Source organism: Sciurus carolinensis, chromosome 3, assembly GCF_902686445.1.
Source record: "Sciurus carolinensis chromosome 3, mSciCar1.2, whole genome shotgun sequence".
NCBI classification, from domain to species: Eukaryota; Metazoa; Chordata; class Mammalia; order Rodentia; family Sciuridae; genus Sciurus; species Sciurus carolinensis.
The window spans coordinates 35,889,010-35,915,824 of record NC_062215.1 but is presented as its reverse complement, the minus strand read 5'-3'; the positions used below and the strand labels follow the sequence as shown (position 1 = coordinate 35,915,824).

Genomic DNA, 26,815 nt, shown 5'->3' with positions numbered 1-26,815 from the left:
ATAGTATCAAAGAAGAAAATTTTCAGGCACAGTGAGGATTTACCCTATTCCATTTACTTCTAATTCTGGATAGAAACAGTAGGGAAGTTATGAAAATAATGATGAGAGGAAGAAGTACACAGAAAATGACAAAACAAGCAAAAACAATAGACTTTTCTGTCCCTATTCTCCTTTTTACCTATAGACCAATAATTCTAACCAAGTATCCAGCTATGACCTAACAATGAAACAAAGAAAAGAAAAAGAGAGAGAGCAGCAGAGGAAAAATATCAAGAAAAGAATTGTCATATACTGTAGATTATATACTCATGTCACGGTATTTGAGCATGAATAGTATCTTATTCAAAAACAGGTCACATTAAGTATTCACCAACACATTCAAAGGACATTAACATTTCATAAAATCATAAGCAAAATGAAATCTCTTTTCATAAAACAAATTTTGCCATTCAACACTGTATAAAAGAAGCAAGCCAGGGATCACTTGGTCTTAAAAGGTCAAAGGTTCCGGTAGGGGAGTACAATACAGTGATAGAGCACAAATCTGATAAAGCAAACAAAAGCAATAGATTTTTCTTCTCCGATCCTCTTTTCTCTGTACCTATAGACCAATATTTCCAACCCAGCAGACCTGGCTACAACCTAACATGTGAAACAAAGGAGAGGAAAAGAAAAGGGAGAGAAAAGGAATATCAAGAAGAGAACTGTGCCATGCACTAGGACCTGGGTTCAATTCCAGCACAAACACACACACCCCAAAATCAAAGGTTTTTATCTAGTAAACCTGTAGCACTGACAAACTACAGGTTGATCTAAACCTAGTATTTCCAGTATTTACTCAAGGTATAGGTACATTCATTTGCTGTATTTACTATGCTTATCTACAAAGGCTTCTAATTAATCATAAACAGACTAAAAAGTCACCTCTAGAATACATACAGATCTTATACAGACTACCTTGTACCAGAAGATTTAAGAATGAGGCTTCTTGTATTTAATCCACTGATCAACCATAAGACTAGTTCAGAGTTCACTAAATCCAAGACTTCCCTAGAGGGTAAGCTTTTATTTATATTTAAAATATAAATAAGACCAGAAAAAATATTTTGTTTGTCCAGAAATTTCTGTTACAAAAGAAATCTTAGCAAGTTCTGAGAAGCCCACTACTTTTATCAGTTTTGTGTTGCTGTGACCAAAATATCTGATAAGAACAACTTAGAGATCAAATTTATTCTGGCTCACAGTTTCAGAGATTTTGTTCATGGGTAGCCAACTCCATTGCTCTGGGCCCAAGGTGAGGCAGCACATCACAGTGGAAGGGCATGGAAGAGGGAAGTTGCTCAGGACATAGCAGACAGGAAGCAGAGAAAGGGAATAGGGGCAGAACTGCAAGGAAAATGAATCCTTCCAAGGCACATCCCCAGTGACCCACCTCCTCCAGCCACCTTGCACCTGCTTACAATTATCACCTAGTCAGTCCATTCAAACTAAGATGGACCAATTAGGCCACAGCTCTCATAATCTAATCATTTCAACTCTGAATATTTCTGCATTAACAAAGGAGCTTTTGGGAGACACAGCATATCCAAACCTAACACACATCTCTATATGAATTTCCAACAAAAAATGAATACAATGTATTTTGTCAAGTTACAATAACCGGCAATAATGTGTTGAATGTTATGGGGGATATAAAGATAAAGCATGGTCCTTATATTTAAAAGTTTAAAATCTAACAGGTGTGGTAGCACATACCTGTAATCTCAGTAACTTGGGAAGGAAGCTGAGGCAGGAGGACTGCAAATTTAACACCAGCCTCGGTAACTTTGGTGAGACTGTGTCTCAAAAATAAATAAATAAATAAATAAATAACAGGCTGGGGATATAACTCAGAGATAAGGCGCCACTGGGTTCATCCCCTAGTTCCACAGAGAATAAATAAAAAAAAAAAAAATTAAATTCTACAACAATATTTGAATGCATATTACAACCAAGCACTGTGCTATATCTTTATTCCAGTGGTTCTTTTGTCAGCTTTACTGACGTGTAATTTACAAATAGGAATTATATATATTTAAGGTATATGACTTGATCTTTCATGTATGTATGCATTGTGAAACGATCACCTCTATTCCAGTACTTCTTAAACCCTGCTATACAACTAGAAATCACCTGATGAAAATTTAGAGCGCTAATGCCCAGGTTCCCACTCAAACCAATAGATCAAATCTCTAAAAGAAGGGTAAAGGATTCAAATGCATATTAGCATAATAATATACAAAGTAGAAAGTAATAAACAGTCTAATGGATAGAAGTAGGTACTATGGTAATAGAGAAGAGATTATGGGGGGAAGGAATCTAGTTTCACTGAAAGGTAGCATTTCTCACATGAGAAAATCAAGAATCAAGATAGACAGAAAGAACACACCCAATAGCAGGAAGGGAATAAGTAATGCTACATAGGCCATGAGATGTTAGAAATGCTTGGACTGTAGTTTGGGAAGATAGAATATAAAATGTGAGGATTGCAAGAGACAAAAGTATGCCAGTGAAAAGAATACCTAAGTGAGTGAAAAACATGCAAAGAAATTTTGACTTTTCAAGGAATTACTCAGAATTTTGGGGGTAAAAATATGAAAAATTATAATAAGGTATAAAATCAAATCATTTTGAAGATATTGCAAAAGTAAATCTGATTTGAAGCCAGTGTTCAGAGAGACACAACACAATCCACAAAGAAAAAGTTGATAGTCTGAAAAAGAAAGCAAGCCTAGAGAGATATTACAATTCACCAATCCTTAATTTATTTTATTTTCTGATAACAGAAAAAGGAAGAAGGGCCAATGGATTTCTGTTTGAGAATTCTTAGCAAAAGTCCTCATCTGCCACAAAACCAAAGAAAGAACTGACTTAGGAAACAACTGGAAAAAAGTGAGGAAAACAAAATAAGAAAGATAACGAAGTTTTTAAAAGATAAAATTAGAGCTGGGCGCAATGACTCATGCGTGGGTTCATTCCCAGGTACCAAAAAAAGGTAAAATTAGAGTGAAAATACTAAAAGAGAAAAAAGAAATCAACCTACTTATTAAAAAAATATCCTAATAAAAAAATTAAACAAGAGAGATGCTTCTTCTAAGTCACAAGTGTGTCCAGACTTAAGGGTAAGAACCAGATATTATACGTATCAATGGAAGAAGTATCAAAGTCACATTGTAAGAAGCATAAGGAACAGGAAATAATATTGTGGCCATCATTTGAAAATATAATCTGCCACATACATGAATACTAAGCATTACATTTGCATTGGGTTTTATTTTTTGGTAATAAAAATGCATGATTAAAAATCAATTCAAGAAGGGCATGGTGGTGTACATCTGTAATCCCAATGGCTTGAGAGGCTGAGATAGGAGGATCAGGAGTTCAAAACCAGTCTCAGCAACTTAGCAAGGCCCTAATCAACTCAGTGAGACCCTGTCTCTAATAATAAAAATATTAAAAAAAAAAAAGGGTTGGACATGTGGTTCAGTGGTTAAGTGCTGAGGCAGGAGGATCACAAGTGAGACCAGTTGGGCAACCTAGTCAGATCCTATCTCAAAATTAAAAAAAATAAAAAGGACTGGGAATGTACTTCAGTGGTAAAGCACCCTGGGTTCAATCCCCAGTACTAAGAGGGGGGGGGAAAAAAAAGTAACTCTGGATAGAGAATTTTAACTAATATGATATACAGGGTACAAAGTTAGAATAATAGAAAGACCTAATAAAACTCTAACTATTGGGTGAGGTGTGGCTCAGTGGAAGAGCACTCACCTAGCATGTATGAAGCTTTGGGTTCAATTCTCAGCACTACATATAAATAAATGAATAAAATAAAAGGTCCATCAACAAACAAAATATATATTTATTAAAAAAAAAACAACGGGGCTGGGGAAATAGCTCAGTTGGTAGAGTGCTTGTCTTGCAAGCACAAGGCCCTGGGTTCGATCCCCAGCATCGTAAAAAAAAAAAAAAAAAAAAAAAAAAACTAACTATTCAAGATGATAATATTCCTAGCTGAAAGACTGTACATTTCAGCTTCCCTTAACACTAGAAATGACCAATAAATTGTTAATAGAAATTGCTAGGAGGGGATCTCCAGGAAGGCTCCTTAAAAGGTAGCAGCTAGCATATGTCCTTTTGCCTTTGTCTACTCATTCCACTTGGGCCTCTAGCAGCCATTTTATACCCTGAGTAAACATAAACCATACACTAAGTATGGTGATGTCGAAAAGAGAGAAAAACCGAGATGACCACAGAACTGCCCAACAAACCCTTGATGTCATATTTCCAGATTTAGGTATGAAAAAAATAAACAACTGTGTCTTATTTAAAGTATTATTTTAGCTGGGCACAGTGATTCAAGCTGTAGCCCTAGCTATTCAGGATGTAAGGCAGGAGGATTGCTTGAACATAACAGTTTGAGGCCAACCCAGGCAACATAGCAAGATCCTGACTCTTTAAAAAAAAAAAAAAAAAAAAGAATAAATAAATAAATAAACTATTATTACAATAAAATTCTTTCTTGGATTTTAAAGAAAGAAGAAACAGATTTAAATTTACACTTCTGCAAATGTGTTTAAAAAGACTGGAAGAAAGTCAAACTGGAGACAAATAATAATTGAGAGACTATTGCATTAATACAGACAAGACATGAATGAATAAAAAAGTGAAGCAAGGCAAAGTAAATTCAAAAAATCAGTTAACTGAATAGAGTTTAATGAGTAATGAGCTGCCAAAAGACAAGGAAAAAAATGAACTTTCATAATTTCTAGGTGTCTCTTTAGTTCTAAGGTAAAGTCAGTGTACACTAATAAAGACCAAGTCTATAGGAAAATTTTAATATTTCACATTATTTACATTTCTGGTATAAACTGAATATATACCCTCACCCCCCTTGAATTCATATGTTGAAGCCCTAACCCACAGTATAAATCCATTTAGAATAAGTAAATAATTATAATTAAATGAGGTCATAATGACGGACCCTGATCCAACAGGACTAGTACTCACATAAGAGACACCAGAGAGTTCAAGCATTCTCTCTCTTATATACACACAGAGGAAAAGCCATGTAAGGACTCAGCAAGAAGTTAGCCATCTGTAAGACAGGAAGATATCCAGATAGCCATCACCAAAAACCAAACCCTGTTGGAACCAAACCTTACTTCCAACAGGAAATAAAATTTCTGTTGTTTAAGTCACCAAGTTTTTGGTAATTTGTTATAGTAGCCCAAGCACATTAATACAATTTTTACAATACCAGTAACAAACAGGCCAACTTCTCCTCTCTGACTTAGAGAAGATACTTAAATGGCTTTTGCAGGGTCAAAGAAGAGATCAGAACTTACTTCCTTGAAAGGGAAATAAAATTATGTGACTTAATAATTGCACAAGCCAGGCGCAGTAGCCCACGCCCATAATCCCTAAGGCTCAGGAGGCTGAGGCAGGAGGATGGCAAGTCAAAGCCAGCCTCAGCAAAAGCGAGGCACTAAGCAACTCAGTGAGACCCTGTCTCTAAATAAAAATACAAAATAGGGTTGGGGCTATGGCTCAGTGGTCACGTGCCACTGAGTTCAATCTCTGGTACAAAAAAAAAAAAAAATTTGCACAAAACATACTCAATGTAAGAGAACAGCACAATGGTCACTGTCCTATCTAAACTCATTGTTTTCTCCTATCAATACCCATAATTATCAGTCCTTTTCTGAAGTGACACTTGATGGACATCTTCATTCCCATGGGCATTTCCTGAACTCTAGCTATAACTACAAACTTTTTACTTCAAGAAAATCATATGCATATACAAAATACATGAATTCTGACCCACTTTTGTAAAGTTAATATATTTCACATATACATATGATAATATTTAAAATATCTGGTTTTCAACACAATATTGGAAGTCATGAAAAGGAAACAAGAAAATGTGGTCCACATACAGGAAGAAAGACAGTAAATAGAACCTGTCCCTAAGGAAGTCCAGACAACATACTTGCTGGGTAATGCCTTGAATTAGCCATTACAAATATGTTCAAAGAATAAGGTAAGCATGAATAATTAAAGTATGAGCACACTGCCTCACCAAAAAGAGAATATTAACAGAGAAACAGAAATTACAAATGGGAACCAATTAAACTGGGTGCAGCAACACATACCTATCCCAGCAATGTACGAGGCTGAGGCAGGATTATAAATTTAAAGCCAGCCTCTACAATTTAGCAAGACCCTGTCTCAAAATAAAAAATAAAAAGGACTGGGGATGGAGCTCAGTAGTAGAGGGTCCCAGAAAAGGTGAAGGAATTAGAAATTTTAGAGCAGAAAATACAATAACCAAAAAGAAAAATTCATTAAAGGATCTCAACATAGATTTGAACTTGAAGAAGAAACATCCCACTTTAAGACAGGTTAAGATTATCCTTTGAGTAACTTTTACGGTTTGGATATGAGGTTTCCCCCAAAAGCTCATGTGTGAGACAATGCAAGAAGGTTTAGCGGTGAAATGATTGGGTAATGACAACTTTAACCAAATCAGTGGATTAATCCCGATAGGGATTAACTGAGTGGTAACTGAAGGTAGGCAGGGTGTAGATGAAAGAGGTGGGTTACTAGGAGCATACCTTTGGGATATATATTTTGTATCGGGTAAGTGGAACTCTCTGGGTGCTTCCTGATAACGTCATAAGCCACTTCCCTCCACCACACTCTTCTACCATGATGTTCTCCCTAACCTCAAGCCCCAATGAACAAAGGGTGTCTTTGGCCTGAGAACTCTGATGAAACTGTGAGCCCCCAAATAAACTTTTCCCCCTTACAATTGTTTTTGTCAGGTTTTTGAGTCACAGCAGGAAAAAAGCCAACTAGAACAATAACAGAAAGAATGACTTAAGAAAATGAATAAGAAACTCAGAGACCTGTAAGACTGCATCAAAAGCAGTGACACACAAAAGCTGGGTAGAGTGGTCCAAGTCTGTAATCCCAGCTACGTGAGAGGCTGAGGCAGGAAGATCCCAAATTTGACATCAGCCTGGGCAACCAAGTGAGACCCTGTCTCAAAATAAAAAGGACTGAGGATGTGACTCAGTGGTACAGTGCTTGCTTAGCTTATGCAAGGCCCTGAGTTCAATCCCCAGTATTGTAAAAAGCAGTGGGAGGAGGGCACAGGGGCGGGGAGGGGGAGAGGAAATACATAAAATACACAAAAATAGAGAAGAGAAAGGAACAGAAAAAATATTTTAAGAAATACTGCCCCCAAACTTGCCAAATTTGAGAGAAAAATTTGATCTGACCCTCTAAACGGTTCAATGAATTTCAAGTACAATAAATTCTGAGACACATCATAGTCAATATATCTACAGTCAAAAAGAGAATCTTGAAAGTAGCAAGAGAAAAGCAATTCATCATGTACATCACATACATTATATATAAGAAGGCAGTGAGAAGACATATCCAAAGTGCTGAAAGAAAAAGAACTTCAACTAAGAATAATATATCCAACAGAATGATCCTCTGACAATAGGAAAAATTTAAATAGTCCCAGATAAACAAAAACTAAGACAACTATTGCTAACTTACAAGAAACATTTACTAAAGGGATTACTGAGATTAAAAGATGGTAGAGAGTAACTTCAATCTATACAAAGAAATAAAGTATAGAAAATGAATTTTTGTTTTAATTCAAAATGTGCTTTAATGAGGTGGATTTAAGGACAGAAATATATCTAATTTCTTTTATCCAAAATTTATGATTATATTTCACAACTTTCATCACAGTTATTAGTAATGTAACAAATTATACATGATCAAAATATAATTATCAAATTGCAAGATATTTTGAAATCTCAAAATTAGTCATGTTAGTCTCAAAATTAGTCCTGCACATATGAAAAATCTTCAATGTATTCATATTACTCTTAGAAAAGGCTGGGGATGTAGCTCAGTACATGCCTACCACATGAACCCTGAGTTCAATCCCCAGTACTGGAAACAAAAAAGGAGGGGAAAAAATATATCAACACCATAATACCCTCAGAATGAAGACCAAAATCTCCAGTGAAGTTTTTGGTTCTTGCAGTTCCTCCCCTCATACTGCCTTGGCCCTGCTAATCCCACAGGCTGGAACACAACCCACACATTTATCTCCAATTCCCCTTAAAAACTTAATTTATCCTTCAGATGTCATCTTAAACATCTCATCTTTGAATCTTCCCTACTCTATTAGACTAGATCAGATACTGCCTTCATATAGTCTTTATTGCATTTTTCATCATTTCTGATTTGATTAATATTTTTTCTCTCTAACACTATAAATTTCATGATGGCAAGGACCACATTTTTTGTTGTTGTTCACAACTCATCTCTAACACCCAGCACAGTGCCAGTCACATAATTAAACAAAGTATTTTACAATACACTAAGCACTGAAGCACATACTTCCTGAAAAGATGAATAATATTCCCTAATGATCAAGTAATGTAAACTACAGAAAATGCCAATTTTAAGAAATGAATAAATATTTTTAAAAAACAATACACAGGGGGTGAGAATACAGCTCAGTCATACAGTGCTTGCCTACCATGTGCAAGGTCCTGGGTTTAATCCCCAGCCCAGCAAAAAAATATGCTGGATTAACATAATGTGAAATATAGTCAATCAGAGTAACTAATTAAATCAACTATTCTATCTCAAGCCATAAATGATTGACTTACATAAACTACAAATCTATCCCACATACAGAATCTGGTAAGATACAAAATATCTGAATTGCTGACAATTCCCCAGATTGTTATAAATGTACACAAATTTTCTAAGAATACCCTTCTCCCTCTAAGTGATTAATAACAGTACCAAATAAACACTGAGGCTGTAATATTAATCTCTGAAAAGGGTTGGCTGACCTAGCACGGAAAGCTATTCCTTATCTTTAAACATTAGCATTTAGATACATTTTTAAATGATTTTTTCCTGCATTATTGTTATTCTGCTTCATCTAGCATTCCCACAATACTGTTCCTACTGCTTTTTTTACAGCAACTATATAGTATTTCACCTAGATTATTATTTAATTTCCTGAAAGCCAAGACCCTATTAACTTAATAATCACTTTCATTTTTAACATTGTTTCTATGGAAAAACAAGTTTTATATTCCATATAAATTTTTTAACACAATCTACATTGTACTTAAAAAGTAGATTTGCCATGCATGGTAGCGCACACCTGTATTCCAAGAAGTTCAGTAGGCTCAAGAGTTCAAAGCTGACCCAGGACGGCGCGCCATCACTGGTCGGTCACAGTCGCGGAGCGAGCTGGAGGGTAAGTCAGGCCACCTGCATCACAGAAGTAGCAGGCGGGCACCCAACCCACCTGCCTTGCGGAGCCACGCGGTGGGCAGCCAACCCACCCAACCGCCAGGCCGAAGACAGACACCATCACTGAGCGACTCCGCCCGACCACCATGCCAAGGTCTGTCGCCATCGCAGAGCAAGCCGGCAGACGAGCCAGGCCGTCTACATAGCGGGGCTAGCCAGAGGCTTCTTTATAGGCTGGTGCAGGCATTTTGAATTATTCCTGAGGGTGTGGCCATCATCACTGGAAGGGCAGCTCCCTTCCTGAGACACCTACAGGAGACTAAAGGAACTTTGACAAGACCCAGGAGTCAAGAAGAGGAGGTATTGAGAGACTCGGAACCAACTCAGAGCCACCGGGTGAATCTCTCCCACTGGTCGGGCTCCCCGGAGGGGCAGTAGTTCTGAAACACAGGGAACTTCGTGGAGTAGAGTGGCCCAGTGAGACTCCCCTGCTGGAGACAAGTACCCAGTCAACCAGGAGCATTGCAGAGGAGGGCTGCACAGCGAGAGGCTTTGATGCAGAGTGACGGTCCGAGGACCAGTGGTGGCTCCAGTCCCCAGGGAACATAGCAGAGGAGGGCCACTCAGCAAGGGAATCCCTCGCAGGGCCAGGCACCCTAGCCCAGGCGGTAGGTCATGACTCCTGGGACATTGCAGAGGAGGGCTTCCTAGTCCAGATGGTAGTTCTGGACCAAAGGGAACTACTCAGAGGGAGAGCTGTCCAGCGAAACTTCCCCACCGGGTAAGTCTTCCCTGCTGGGCGAGGCTTTCCCACCAGGGCAGTAGAACCAGAGACACAGAACCAGATCAGACGTGCCCCAGTCTGCAGTCTCGTCCCCCTTTGACTGACCATCAGTCAACAAGTGGAGGCGCCTCTGCCCACTGACAGAGAATATACCCCACCTGAAGGCTACCACCCCTAGAGGGGCAGCTTCCTAGTGGAGTACTGTATTATCAAGTTCCTCCAAGACTTCAGGCTACTGAAAGCTAAGAAGTGAGTTACTGGAAATCTACAGAGACAATTAATAGAGGAAATCTGCAATATCCCAGAGTTTCACTACTAGAGGAGTAGATACCTGAGCAGTATTAGAAAACAAAGGAAGAAAATGTCCCAAACAAACCTAGATGGTATAGCAATAAAATCTAATAACAGCATGGCAGAAGAAATGTCAGAAAGAGAGTTCAGAATGTACATAATTAAAACGATCAGGGAAGAAAACAAGGAGATGAAAGAGCAAATGCAGGCACTGAATGATCGCACCAATTGACAGTTAAAAGAGCAAATACAGGAAGCAAAAGATCATTTCAATAAAGAGAGATATTGAAAAAAAACAAAACAGAAATCCTTGAAGAAGGAAACAATAAACCAAATTAAAAACTCCATAGAAAGCACAACCAATAGGATAGAACACCTGGAAGACAGCACCTCAGATATTGAAGAAAATATTTAATCTTGAAAACAAAGTTGACCAAATAGAGAAGATGGTAAGAAATCATGAACAGAATCTACAAGAATTATGGGATATCATGAAAAGGTCAAATATAAGAATTATTGGGATTGAGGAAGGCTTAGAGAAACAAACCAAAGGAATGAATAATCTATTCAATGAAATAATATCAGAAAATTTCCCAAATATGAAGAATGAAATGGAAAATCAAGTACAAGAGGCTTATAGGACTCCAAATACACAAAATTACAACAGACCCACACCAAGGAACATTATAATGAAAATACCTAACATACAAAATAAAGACAGAATTTTAAAGGCTGCGAGAGAAAAGAATCAAATTACATTCAGGGGGAAACCAATACGGATATCGGCAGATTTTTCAATCCAGACCCTAAAAGCTAGAAGGGCCTGGAACAACATTTTTCAAGCCCTGAAAGAAAATAGATGCCAACCAAGAATCTTATACCCAGCAAAACTTACCTACAGATTTGACAACAAAATAAAATCCATGATAAACAAAAGCTAAAAGAATTTACAAAAAGCCAGCATTACAAAACATTCTCAGCAAAATATTCCATGAGGAAGAGATGAAAACCAATGATGTAAATCAGCAAAGGGAGGAACTACCTTAAAGGAACAGCCAAATAAAGGAGAAACCAAGTCATGTCAAAAAAAAAAAAAAAAGAGCTAAATGACTGGGAATACAAATCATATCTCAATAATAACCCTGAATGTTAATGGCCTGAAATCATCAATCAAAAGACACAGACTGGAAGACTGGATTAAAAAGAAAGATCCAACAATTTGCTGCCTGCAAGAGACTCATCTCATAGAAAGAGATACACATAGACTAAAGGTGAAAGGATGGGAAAAAACATACCATGCACATGGACATAGCAAAAAAGCTGGAGTATCCATCCTCATATCAGATAATGTGGACTTCAAGCCAAAGTTGGTCAGACGGGATAAAGAAGGACATTTCATACTGCTTAAGGGAAGCATAAATCAGCAAGACATAACAATCATAAATATGTATGCCCCAAATAGTGGCTCATCCATATACATCAAACAAATCCTTCTCAATTCCAGAAATCAAGTAGACCACAACACAATAATACTAGGTGATTTTAACACACCTCTCTCACCACTGGACAGATCCTCCAAACAAAAATTGAACAAAGAAACCATAGATCTCAATAACACAATCAATAATTTAGACTTAACGGATATTTATAGAATATACCATCCAACAAAGAGCAAATACACCTTCTTCTCAGCAGCACATGGATCCTTCTCTAAAATAGACCACATTTTATACCACAAAGCTAATGTTAGCAAGTACAAGAAGATAGAGATACTACCTTGTATCCTATCAGATCACAATGAATTGAAATTAGAAATAAATGACAGAGTGAAAAACAGAAACTACTCCAACACCTGGAGATTAAATAATATGCTATTGTATGATGAATGGATAACTGAAGACATCAGGAAGGAAATTAAAAAATTCTTAGAGGTAAAGGAGAACAAAGAAACATCATATCGGGCTGGGGAGATAGCTCAGTTGGTAGAGCGCTTACCTTGCAAGCACAAGGCCCTGAGTTCGATCTCCAGTACCGCAAAAAAAAAAAAAGAAACATCATATCAAAATTTCTGGGACACTATGAAAGCAGTACTTAGAGGAAAATTTATTTCGTGGAGTACATTCAATAAAAGAAGAAAAAAAAAAATCAACAAATAAACGACCTAACACTACAGCTCAAAGCCCTAGAAAAAGAAGAACAGAGCAACACTAAAAGTAGAAGAAGACAGGAAATACTTAAAATCAGAGCTGAAATAAATGAAATTGAAACAAAAGAAATAATCGAAAAAGTTGACAAAATAGTTGGTTCTTTGAAAAAATAAACAAAATTGATAAACACTTAGCCACACTAAAAAAGAGAAGGAGAGAAAAACCCAAATTACTAAAATTTGGAATGAACAAGGAAATATCACAACAGACATGATTGAAATATAAAACATAATAAGAAGCTATTTTGAAAATCTATACTCCAACAAAATAGAAAATCTGGAAGACATCAACAGGTTTCTAGAGACATATGAATTACCTGAATTGAACCAATTTAAATAGATCAATTTCAAGTAATGAAATAGAAGTCATCAAAAGCCTACCAACAGGGGCTGGGAAGATAGCTCAGTCGGTAGAGTACTTGCCTTGCAAGCACCAGGCCCTGGGTTCGAGCACCAGGCCCTGGGTTCAATCACCAGCACCCAAAAAAAAAAAGTCTACCAACAAAGATAAGTCCGGAACCAAATGGGTTCTCAGCTGAGTTCTACAAAACCATTAAAGAGCTCATTCCAATACTCCTCAAAGTATTCCAGGAAATAGAAGAGGAGGGAACCCTCATTCTATGAAGCCAATATCACCCTGATACCTAAATCAGACAGAGACATACTGAGGAAAGAAAATTTCAGACCAATATCCTTAATGAACATTGATGCAAAAATTCTCAACAAAATCTTAGCAAATCACATACAAAAATATATTAAAAAGATAGTGCACCACGATCAAGTGGGTTTTATCCCAGGGATGCAAGGTTGGTTCAACATCCGGAAATCAATAAATGTAATTCACCACATCAACAGACTTAAAGTCAAGAATCACATGATTATTTCGATAGATGCAGAAAAAGCATTTGATAGAATACAGCATCCCTTCATGCTCAAAACACCAGAAAAAATAGGGATAGTGGGAACATTCCTTAACATTGTAAAGGCCATCTATGCTAAGCCCATGGCTAATATCATTCTAAATGGTGAAAAACTGAAAGCATTCCCCCAAAAAACTGGAACAAGGCAGGGATGCCCTCTTTCACTTCTATTCAACATTGTCCTCGAAACTCTAGCCAGAGCAATTAGACAGACCAAGGAAATTAAAGGGATACGAATAGGAAAAGAAGAACTCAAACTATCTCTATTTGCTGATGACATGATTATATATTTAGAGGAACAAGGAAATTCCACCAGAAAACTTTTAGATCTCAGAAGTGAATTCAGTAAAGTAGCAGGATATAAGATCAATGCTCATAAATCCAATGCATTTTTATACATAAGTGATGAATCTTCAGAAAGAGAAGTTAGGAAAAATACCCCATTCACAATAGCTTCGAAAAAAATAAAATACTTGGGAATCAATCTAACCAAAGAGGTGAAAGATCTCTACAATGAGAACTACAAAACACTAAAGAAAGAAATTAAAGAAAACCTTAGAAGATGGAAAGATCTCCCATGTTCTTGGATAAGCAGAACTAATATTGTCAAAATGGCCATACTACAAAAGTGCTATACAGATTCAATGCAATTCCAATTAAAATCCCAATGATGTACCTTACAGAAATAGAGAAAGCAATCATGAAATTCATCTGGAAGAATAAGAAACCCAGAATAGCTAAAGCAATCCTTAGCAGGAAGAATGAAGCAGGGGGTATCGCAATACCAGAACTTCAACTATACCACAAAGCATTAGTAACAAAAACGGCATGGTATTGGCACCAAAAAAGACAGGTGGATCAATGGTACAGAATAGAGGACATGGACACAAACCCAAATAAATACAATTTTCTCATATGAGACAAAGGGGCCAAAAATATGCAATGGAGAAAAGATAGCCTCTTCAACAAATGGTGCTGGGAAAACTGGAAATTCATATGCAACAGAATGAAACTAAACCCCTATCTCTCACCCTGCACAAAAATCAACTCAAAATGGATCAAGAACCTCGGAATCAGACCAGAGACCCTTCATCTTATAGAAGAAAAAGTAGGTCCAAATCTTCAACATGTCAGCTTAGGATCAGACTTCCGTAACAGGACTCCCATACCACAAGAAAAAAAAGCAAGAATCAATAACTGGGACTGATTCAAACTAAATAGCTTTCTCTCAGCAATGGAAACTATCATCAATGCAAAGAGAGAACCTATAAAGTGGGAGAAAATCTTTGCCACCCATACTTGAGATAGAGCACTAATTTCCAGAATATATAAAGAACGCAGAAAACTCTACACCAAGAATACAAATAATCCAATCAACAAATGGACTAAGGAAATGAACAGACACTTCACAGAAGATCTACAAGCAATCAACAGACATATGAAAAAATGTTCAACGTCTCTAGTAATAAGAGAAATGCAAATCAAAACTACCCTAAGATTCCATCTCACCCCAATTAGAATAGCGATTATCAAGAATACAAGCAACAACAGGTGTTGGTAAGGGTGTGGGGAAAATGGTACACTCATACATTGCTGGTGGGTTGCAAATTAGTGCAGCCGCTCTGGAAAGCAGTGTGGAGATTCCTTAGAAAACCTGGAATGGAACCACCATTTGAACCAGCTATCCCACTCCTTGGCCTATACCCAAAGGACTTAAAATCAGCATACTACAGTGATGCAGCCACATCAATGTTCATAGTTGCTGAATTCACAATAGCCAGACTGTGGAACCAACCTAGATGCCCTTCCACTGATGAATGGATAAAGAAACTGTGATATATATATATATATAAATATAAATATATATATACACACACACACACACACACACACAATGGAATATTACTCAGCCATAAAGAATAATAAAATTATGGCATTTGCAGTCAAATGGATGAAATTGGAGAATATCATGCTAAGTGAGATAAGCCAATCTCAAAAAACTAAAGGACGAATGATCTCACTGTAAGCGGATGATGACACATAATGGGGGGTGTGAGGGGGGCAAGATGGAGGAAGGAGGGACTGTATAGAGGGATAAGAGGGGTGGGAGGAATGGGGGGAAGAAAAAAATAACAGAATGAATAAAAAAAACAATACTTTAGGTAAATGTATGATCACAAAAACGGTATGCCTCTACTTTATGTACAGAAAGACAAGATGTATCCCATTTGTTTACTAAAAATGAACTAAAAAAAAAAAAAGAATTCAAAGCCAGCCTCAGCAACTCAGCCAGGCAACCTAGTCAGGCTCTGTCTCTAAATAAAATATAAAAATGGGCTGGGATGTGGCTCAGTGGTTAAGCACCCCTGGGTTCAATGCCTGGTACCAGGAAAAAAAAAATTAGGCTTACTCTCATATGACAATGTGTTACAATAGTTTAATTATTCCAATGTTTCTCTAACTTCATTAAGTGACCAGTACAAATCTGTATCACCAATAGTGAACAAATCTACAAAAGTAATGTTTTCACAAGCATGTAGAATATTTTGATTTGAAACAATAGACATATATCATTTTGAAAACAGTTTTTCCAAAGTATCCAAAATATCAATTAGAATGGGAAAAAAATGGTAAAATGTGAACAGTTAACTAAAAACAGAAGAAATCCTATAATATATTTCTATAAATATGAACAGGAAAATTACAAAAACTAAACTAGCAATGATTAAATTTGCATGGGAAGGTAGAATACATGCAAAAGTAGTTGCTTTTCAAAGTAGAAAAGAACATTTTCTGAATCAGATCGAAATACCTAACAATGAGCATTATAAAAAGCAATTAATGGCTATTTGAAACACGAAATGTACAGGAAGCAATCAGAAAAAAGTGTAAGTTACAGGTCAAAATCTTGCAACTGAAAAACACTACTAGAAAGAGGTAAATAGTATAAAATTCAAAGAAGCAGAATCCCAGTAAAGAAAGGGAAGGTTCAATGAAGGTAATGTTTCTATGTGCATCAAGAATAGTAAAGACTACTCCAAAAACAGAAGGCCAAGAGAATTTTATATCTGAAAATTAGATTAAAAGATAAAAGTAAATTTTACAGCAGGAGTTTATTACAGAACTAGTTTGGAGAAACTACATGAAACCAAGATATTGATAATGAGGATGCTTCTTAAGGCTTGTCATACTACCTCATAAGCATCATTGGAAACTAAGACCAAAAAATAATTACTTGCCAAGATTGAGAGTTCCTGAGATTAAAAGAAAAGAAAAAGAAAAAACAAAAACCTAAAATGTAGCAACAAATAGATAAAAATTAAAAATGTAAACCTTAAAACTAGGGGAGATATGCATCAGAGGCTCCAGCAATTCCAAACTATTTACTGTTCTTTTTTTTTTTTTTTTTTTTTGTGTGTGTGTGTGTGTATGTGTGGTATGCATGCAAGGCAGGCACTCTTCCAACTGAGCTATATTCCCAGCCCACTATTTACTGTTCCTTGACCACATTAAGTACTCTACCTACGAGCCCCAATCACTCTTAACAGGCCAGCATTCTTCAAATCTTGGCTGAATGTCCCTCCTTCACTTTTTACAAACCCCTTCTAAATGCTTCCATGACCAATGACTTAAAGTTAAGCATCCATCAAACTTTCAACGCTTTTAACTTGGAAATAAATTATGCTGTATTTAATTGTACATCTCCCCTCTGAGAACAAAACAATGGGCTTTACTTACTTGTATCTCCAATGCCTATCAAAGAATCTTAAATATTGTTGATATTCAAAAAATTTTTGGATAAAGACAAAATTTTCTTAAATACTCAAATAAAGGTGTTATCTTAGTCTCTTTTTCACAGTCTCATGTTTAGTACTGAACCCCAGCATCTATAACACTCAAAGTAAGAATTCAACAAAAATGTTTTTTCATTATTTTGCAAATAATATTTATGATCACTAAAATTTATCTTCTTCCCCTTATTCTTCCTTAACCTAAGATTCAACTGGAATCACCTTCATCTAGTAATCTAATAAATAAAACACAGGTGGTAGATACAGTATATTATTTCTGAAAGTGCTGAATAGGTATGATTTAGACATTTGCCTACCCATAGACAGAAAAACTAATGACTTTCTCAAAATCTCTTACCTTTGATATATACACTTTTTTCCTTATCACTAAAAGCAGACAAAATAGCTTGCCCTCAAAAATTATATATTGATGGAATATGATGACTTTAAAGCTCCTCAAATTTATATATACAGTTTTAAAAATTATCAAACACTTATTCATGCCAGGCACTAATCTAGCTGTTTTATAAATATTAACTCATTTAACCTTTACAATAACCCTATAGGTTAACTACTCTTGTTATGGCCACTTTATAAATGAGGAAACTAAAGCACAAAAGTTCACTTTCCCAAAGTCATGTAGTTAATGAGTGCCAGAGGCAGGATTTGCACTCGAAGAGTTAGTATTCTAATAGTTCATACTCTTAATCTCTTATGTTTTTAAAAAGAAATTCTAGCTGGACACAGTAGAGCACACTGGTAATGTGCTGAAGCAGGAAGATGGCAAATTCAAGGCCAGTCCTGGCAACTTAGTGAGACACCATCTCAAAATAAAAAATAAAAAGGGCTGGGGGATATGGCTAAGTGGATAAAGACCCAAGAGGATTCAATATCTAGTACCAGAAGAAGAAGAAAAGAAAAGAAATGAAATGAAAAGAAAAGAAAGAGGCAGGCTAGGGATACAACTCAGTGGTGGGGAATCTGTATGGCATAAGGTCTTGAGTTTGGTCCCAGCAGTGAAAAAAAATTTTTATTTAATAGTGAAGTTGAATGAACTTAGTATATTTCATCATTGCTGGATGCACTATACATTGGGATAATTCTTTTTTGGAGGAATATGGCAATATATAAGAATGGCCAAAAATGATCATATCCTTTAATCTGGTGATTCAATCCTGGAAATTTATCTCAATTTTTAAAATTTCTTTGGTACCAGGGATTGAACCACCCAGAGGTGCTTTTACCACTGAGCCACATCACCAGCCCTTTTTATTTTTTATTTTGAGACAGGGTCTCACTAAATTGCTTAGGGCCTTATTAAGTTGCTGAGGTTGGCTTGCAATCCTGCCTCAGCCTCCCAAGTCGCTGGGAATACAGGGGTATACCACCACACCAACAGGGAATTTATCTTAAGGAAATAATTTGAGAGTTATTATTGAAGGTGGTAGCAAAGGTTTCACAGAAATATTAAAACATGCTCTTAAGACAGTAAATAACCAAACATTATTAAAACTACACAAAACATACACATTAGAGCTGGAGATAGAGCTCAGTGGCAGGGAGTTTGCCTAGCATGCGCAAAGTCCTGGGTTCAAACCCTAGTACTGTGAAAATAAAAATCTTTATCAAAACACATATACTTTGGGCTGGGGTTGTGGTTCAGTGGTAGAGTGCTTGCTTAGTACACATGAGGCACTGGGTTCAATACCTAGCACCACATTGAAAAAAAAAAAAAAACATTGATTATATGAAAAAAAAGTAGCTATTGTACTGTTCTGGGTGGTAGTTGGGATATTTTAATTTTTAGTACTCAAGTAAAACATTCTTCTCTAAAATTAAAAAAGTGCATACAAATGAAGCTAAAGACACCAGCACTAAATCCTAGTCAATTTTGCTTCCAACCCTGATCTCTCCCCACTTCCCCTTAAAAGGCAATTGACACTTGGTTTGTCTCTTTTCAGATCTTATTTCATGCTTCACCTAAAAAAATTTACAGTGGTATCACATTATACATACTATAATGCAACTTACTCTTATACACAGATTTAGCTCTTTCATTTCTTGGTACATAGGACTCCATTATATAACAATACTAGAGATTACCTAGCTATTAATTTATGGTTGGATATTCAGGCTGTTTCCCATTTTTTCCTTCATACCATATGTCATGAAAAATTATGTTCGTTATCTCTTTGCATCTATCTATAGAGCACTTTTCTAGAAACTAGGGTCACACACATTTTCTGGTTTAATGAATATAGCCAAACTTCCTTCCAAGTGGCTCTAATTTACATTCCTAAAACTGCTTTCTTAGCCTTTTATACACTACTGATTATAGTCTCTGCAATTCAAATTTGTAAAAAATTCTAAAGGAGTCCATCCTGAACAGTCCATCTAAGCATAGTTATTTAACTAATAAAGATAATAAATCTCCACTTATGTATAGGAGAAGGTATAAATCTGGATCCCTTATTATATCCCATTCCTGAGCAGATCATTTGTCATTTGAAGTAGAAAACAGTATGGTAATATCTATACCATTTGGCCTCAGTGCTCAGATACAGTGTTGACAATATTGCTATGTGGAGGTCTATGCCTGGAAACCAAAAAATGGATCCAGTCATCTCTTCTGCTATGTCCATACAAAGTTGTTCTTGGCTTTACCACAACACACATGGTTAGTGCAGCCTGCAAAATGGATTGTGGCTCCATATCTTCACTTCACAGACTGCCAGTGTCTGTAATCAAAATGAACCACCCCATCTTTACAGAGAATCAGGTTGCCCCATCTGCCACTACTTCTGTTCTCCAGCATCCCTGAGCTTGGCTGCATTACACAAAAAAATTGAAGTTGTCTACTTTCTCCTGCATATCAAGAAGGTCTTATTAATGGTAAAAATGTGAAAAAGAAATAATACAGAAAGGAATCTTTGTAAAAGACAATGAACCAGTAACAACTTATAAACTTTAGAGCACACATGGAGAAACATACAAGCTGTAGTTTTCTTCTATGAAGAGTGACAGCTCCTACTCTGAAACGCATCAAATATGTTACTATAAAGTTAACTACAAGTAATTTGGGGGTAAAAACTATCTGTAAAACTGTCCACAAGAACAAAACAAGAATCAAAAAACATATTACTTACTTTATGATCACAGGAAACCTGTTGTATTTGCTGTATTAGAGTTTTAAAAATATCACAGAGAGAATGCCCTTAAGTATTCATTAGTTTTTATTTTCCATAATGTAACAAAATGACTAACACATTAATGACAAATTTTCTAGTTTAGTAACTTGCTTTCAGCAGTTTCTCAACTCAAAAATACAATTTATCATTTTCTTGGTTCATAAACTTCTGAAGCTTTCAGCAACATGGTACTCATCAATTCAAAAGTATTAAAAATGTTTCCTCCATTCCTTCAGTAAAGGGGGGGTGCTGAGTCAAAACACATCTAATAGCCCTAACTCACTTATAAATTAAAGAAAAATAGCTGGGCACAGTGGTACAAACCTGTAATCCCAACTACAGGGGAGGAGGAAGCAGGATTACAGAATACAAGGTCAGACTCAACAACTTAGTAAGACTTGTCTCAAAATGAAGGAAGAATAAAAGGGAGCTGAGTAGCCTTGGATTCAGCCCTCAGTAACCACAAAAATAAATGAATAAATAAAGCTACCCAAAATGTAATATAACAAGTTTTTGGTCTCCAGAATCTTTAACCTACTAAACAAGAAAATTAATGTGCCTAATCTAGTAGTTGACTCTTTTAAAAGCATTTTCACAGACACTATCGCATAAGAACCTTACAACAGTCCCATAAGGATAACATAATCTATGTTGGTTCTTTTGTTCTGGGGAAGGGAAGAACTGAGGAAAAGCGGGGGTGGGAGAAGAAAGTAGGGAGGCACCGAAGGTTATAAGTTTGCAGGTTCCTTAAAGGAACAGTGTTGTTTCTCTTTTAACTACCATGTCCCAAAAATTGTTGTCAATTTGGGTTATTAATGAAGTACCTTATCCCTTAGGCCTCCTTTACAAGGGCACTAATCCTATTCACGAGGACTACTACATCTCCATGACTCAACTGCCTCCCAAAAATTGTACCAAGTTTTTTTCTTTTCTTTTCTTTAATTCTATTACAGGTTGGTTTTCTTTTTCTTCCATATTTTTTTCAACTGGTACATTATAGTTGTATGTAGTGATGGGATTCATTGTTACATATTTGTACATGTATACAATATAACACTATAATTTGACTAACATTCCTCAACATGTCCCCTTTCCTTTCCTTCTTTCCTTTCTCTCCCTGGTCCACTTCCTGTACTCTACTGATCTCCCTTGATTTTCATGAGATCCCCCAACCTTTCTTTTCCTTTTTCCTCTCTAGCTTCCACATGAGAGAAAATGTATGTCCCTTGACTGACTTTGGCTTATTCTGCTTAACACAGTGTTCTCAATTTCCATCCTTTTTCCTGCAAATGACACAATTTCATTCTTCCTATGGCTGCATAAAGAGATCCCACCTCTTAATATCATCGCACAGGGAATTAGGTTTCAACACAATTAGGAATTAGAGAAGAAACAAACAGACCATAGTACCTGCTAAGCCTATCAAATTTAATATCCATGAATTTACAATCATTTATTACCTCCACTCATTTTAAAGAGCAATCTTTTACAACATGATAAAGAAAAATGTAATTTATCCTAAACTCTTTTCCATAAACTTCATTATTCACTAATATACTAACCAAGAAAAGCCTAATCCTCCAAGGAGATCCATCTTCTATATACAACTCAAATTTTATATTTTAGATTTGCCTTTATAAAGTCACAAATAAATATGGATTAACATAACATCTCCATCAAGTGACTATAAAAAGAAGTTTAGATCTATAGTCTACTAGTACTAGCTAAATCCATAATTTTCAAGTTGAAAGTTAACTCCTTATCCCTTTTAGTTAAAAAATGATGAAATTTTTCCTATAATTCTCAGAATCATCCATCCCAATGTGTCTCTAAGACCCTTGTTGAAAGATAATACCAAAAATAAAACAAGAAAAATACCTTAGATGAGAACAAATTCATAGAACTAGGAAACAACAAAATATTCTACTAGAAAATGTATTAATGAATCTTGGAACTATTCTTTCTATACAAAATGAAAATAACAGACATTTTTAAACATCCTTCTTGGGAAACTGGTGAAAAAGAACATTTACAGTGCTTCACTTTTCAACACTGATGTCATTTGGGAAGAAAGAGTAATGAAAACTGATGTCTTAGCAACGACTACATCTAAGAAATGACAGGAAAAGTGTCATCTTTGTTACTATTAATGATACCAAAATTAAAAGCAGCTAACAAAAAATCTAATAACCCATTTTATTCCTTTTAATACCAAAAACAATTTTAAGAGAATTATTTAAACCCATAGGAGTCAGGTGTGAACAAGTCTGACTCCTTTAAAGAAATTCATATTTACACAGACTGAGTCCTTGAGTTATATTTTCTCCAGTATCATGCCAATAATTTATTATTGGAAAGTACACACCAAACCTGGCACAGTGGTACATGCCGGTAATCCCAGGTATCAAAAACAAACAAAACAAACAGTGCATACCAACCTTGGTAATAAGTATTTTAATCTGAATTTTTTTTTCTCATGTATCATAAACAATTAATTTACATGACTTAGACATTGGTGCTTCCTAGTTCCTAGTCTCAGATTTTCTAATACCAATGAAATGGCCCACTGAAACTGGGTTCTAAATGCACAGATTCAACCTACCTAAGAATAAAACTATTGGAAAAATAAAATTCCAACTGGAATGAACATGTACAAACTTTTTCTTGTCATTATTCCCTGAACTGAACATGTATGAATCTTCTGTTGTCATTTTTCCCCAAAATATACAGAACAACTCTCTTCATACCACTTAAACTGTATTAGATATTATAAGTAATATATATATATATATGATATAAAGTATATGGGAGAATATGCTAAGTTATATACAAATACTATACCATTTTATAAAAGGGACTTGATGAGATTTAAAGAACTTGAAGTTTTTGGAATCCATAAGAAATCTAGACCCCAAACCTTGGCAGATTCAGAGGGGTGACTGTATTTTCATTGTATCCTAAATTCCCAATCATGACTTTCAGATAAGTGACTGACTATAAAACCATGGGCATAGATGGCAACATATTAACAGTTCACTCATCAACAAGGATAAAAATCAATACCACTAAAAATTTCAGTAGAGGAATAGACAGTTAACATTACCATTACTAGTTTATGGTTTGAAGAAAAATGAAAAGTTATGTCAGTAAGCATAAGTTTTACTTAAATGAGAAAAAATGTTTACTGGTATTGTTTCTTAGTAAAAAGTAAGTTTTAATTGTTGTTAATCTAATTTCATGAATTATTTCTCTAAAATGACTCTGTTTTGTAGTTCAATTTAACTTTGCAGTTAATCTGTAACTAAAGAATTACCTTCCTTGTAATCATTCACTCAATATTTCCCCAAGGAATTCTTGTCCTGGTTAAGCACAAAAATTGTAATACTTTTTTCACTATAATGTGACTTCATGGTAATGTTTACTAACTCCTCAGGAAACAAGGTAATTACTAAAAGGATGCATTCAGAGAGGAGCTTTTATAAGCAAATGTTCATACGTGACTTTATTAAAATACCAAAAATAATGCCACAAAACAAATACATAAGAGAAAAAACTAGAAGGAACGATACCAAATAGAGTTTGCCTTAAATCAAACTTATGGTAAGTTCTAGCTTCAAAATTACTTGAGAAATTGATTTTTTTGAGTATTTGGAATTAAAACAAAGACCTCATGCATGACAGACAAACATTCTACCACTGAGCTATATCCTTAGTAATCCATTTTTTTTAACAGTAATAACTATAGGACTCTGACATTTAACATGAAAATGAGCCAGGTGCGGTGGCACACACCAAAAATCCCAGTAACTCAGGAGGCTGAGGAAGGAAAATCAAAAGTTTGAGGCCAGCCTCAATAACTTAGGGAGACCCTCAACAACCTAGCAAGACACTTTCACAAAATAAAAAAGATTTAGGATGCAGCTCAACTGTAAAGTACACACCTGGGTTCAATACCCAGTACCAAAAAAAAAAAAAAAAAAAGGCTAGGATGTAGTACAATGGTAGAGTTCCTGTGTTCAATTCCAATACAGCAAAAAAAGAAAAAAATAAAATAAAAATAGATTTTTTGGAAAAAGAAATATAACTTTGTTAGATTTACTAAGAATATCCTGATTCTTAATTTCTATAATTCTAAAAGTTAAGATTGTATTTAAATATGATTAACATTTTTTACATTTACTGGTTTATTATAAAGGATATTATAAGTATTAAATTTTCTCAAATTTTTTTCACTTATGTCTACTGTTAAATTCTTGGTGCTACTTTTCTCCCAGAAACAGAAACATAATGCTATTATTAAAGCAGATGAGAGAGGCTAGGGACATAATGCTTAAGACCATGGGTTCCATTCCCAGGACTACTGAGAAAAAAAAAAAAAGTGGCTAAGAATTTTAAGCCCACATTTTAAAAGAATCTCATACACTTGAAAGAACCACACAAGCTAGTCAATAACAAAAACTTTTTTGAATATCTAAGGGTTGTCATTAAGTAAAAGTTCCACTTAATCAACTTCACTCTATTTCACTGACTTTTTATTTTTAAGGATTTTTATGGATTAAACCCAGGTACTCAGGCAGGTGTACCCTACCACTGAGCAACAACCCTACCCCCTCTGACCCTGTTTAATAAAACAATTCCATTCTTCCTGCTGCAAGAGATAATGAAGCATTACACACTGTGCTTCAATACTGAACAGTGGACCATTTGCTGTTTATGTGATTTTTTTAAACCCAACAGTTACAAATATTAGACTTCTTTTATCACAGTATATAGTAAATTTTTTTTTTTTTTTTTTTTTTTTGGGTGCTGGGGATCGAACCCAGGGCCTTGTGCTTACAAGGCAAGCACTCTACCAACTGAGCTATCTCCCCAGCCCCTTATAGTAAATTTTAATTGGAGAAGAATGCAATTACTTATAGTTAATAAGAAATTCTGATATAAAGACCTGAATGAGGGCTGGTGTTACAGTTCAGTGGTAGAGCGCTGGCCTAGCAGTAAGGTAAGGCACTGGGTTCAATCCTCACCACAACACAAAAATAAATATATAAAATACAGGTATTGTGTCCATCTACAACTTAATATATATATATATATATATATATATATTTTTTTTTTTTTTTTTTTAAAGGACTAGGGATATAGCTCTGGGCTCAATTCCCAATACCAATAATAATGATGATGACCATGACCATGATAATTATGATAAAACATAAAATATATCTGGGGGCTTTTTGTTTCTTTACGTGACACAGTGCTTCATACTTCTCAGCAATTTCCTGATAACCATACATGGTTCTATATACAACCTCAAGATGGCAACATTCTTAAGTTTTATTACATAATTGCAAAAGTGTACAATAACTTCACAAACAACTAAAGCAGAACAAATAATTAAAATAAGGAAGTCTGGCGTTCATGTGATGTAATGCAAGTTTCTCTGAGAAAATACAAGTTTCTAATACAAGACCAAATGGAAAAACAATTTATAAAGCAGAGCAGGTATTATTATGCATATATAAACTATTTTAAGGCTTTTATTTATTTATTTATTTATTTTAAGAATTAAGACCAAAGTGCTGGGGTGTGATTCAGTTGTAGAGGGCTTCCTTAGCCTTGGATTCCATCCCTAGTAAGGGTTGAAGAGTATAATTAAAAACAGAAATGATTCTCTGGCTCATGTTGGTTTAGCTGCTTAGCTACTTTAAAAAGCCATAAATTCAGACCCTTTATCACACTCCAATATAAATTTCAGGTAAATTTTTAAAAGTGAATATTAAGTTTAAATATGTGAAATCCTAAATTACAATTATTTGTCAGTCATATTGGGAGTAAAAATGCAAAATATCAGAAGTAAAACAAACACAACAGTAGGCAGATTTGGCAACAAATTTTTAATTCATGCACATTAAAAATAGCACCAAAAAAACAGCAAGATATTAAACTAATTAGAAAAGTACTTGCAGTGAATTTGGGAAGTGGTTAACATTTAAGATATTTATTGTAAAGTGCTCTACAAACTGATTTTTTTTTTTTTTTCTTTTTGTGCTATTGAGCCCAGGGGGTGCTCTACCACTAAGCCACATCCTCAGTCCTTTTAATTTCTGATTTTGAGAAAGGGTCTCACTAAGTTACTGAAGCTGACCTTGAACTTGCAATCCTTGTGCCTCTGCCTCCCAAGTCATTGGGATTACAGACATGTGCCACCGTGCCCAGCTACAAATGATTTTAAAGAACAATTTTAAGAACTAATAGTGATGACAGGAAAGAAAGAACAAAAAAATTTACAAGAATGA

General features: G+C 35.4%; 1 protein-coding gene across 1 annotated transcript in view; it reads right to left on the bottom strand.

Annotated features, from left to right (window-relative positions):
- Positions 1–26,815, bottom strand: part of Usp32 (ubiquitin specific peptidase 32) — a 192,882-nt gene that overhangs the window by 146,230 nt on the left and 19,837 nt on the right. The gene's annotated exons all lie outside the window — the stretch shown is intronic.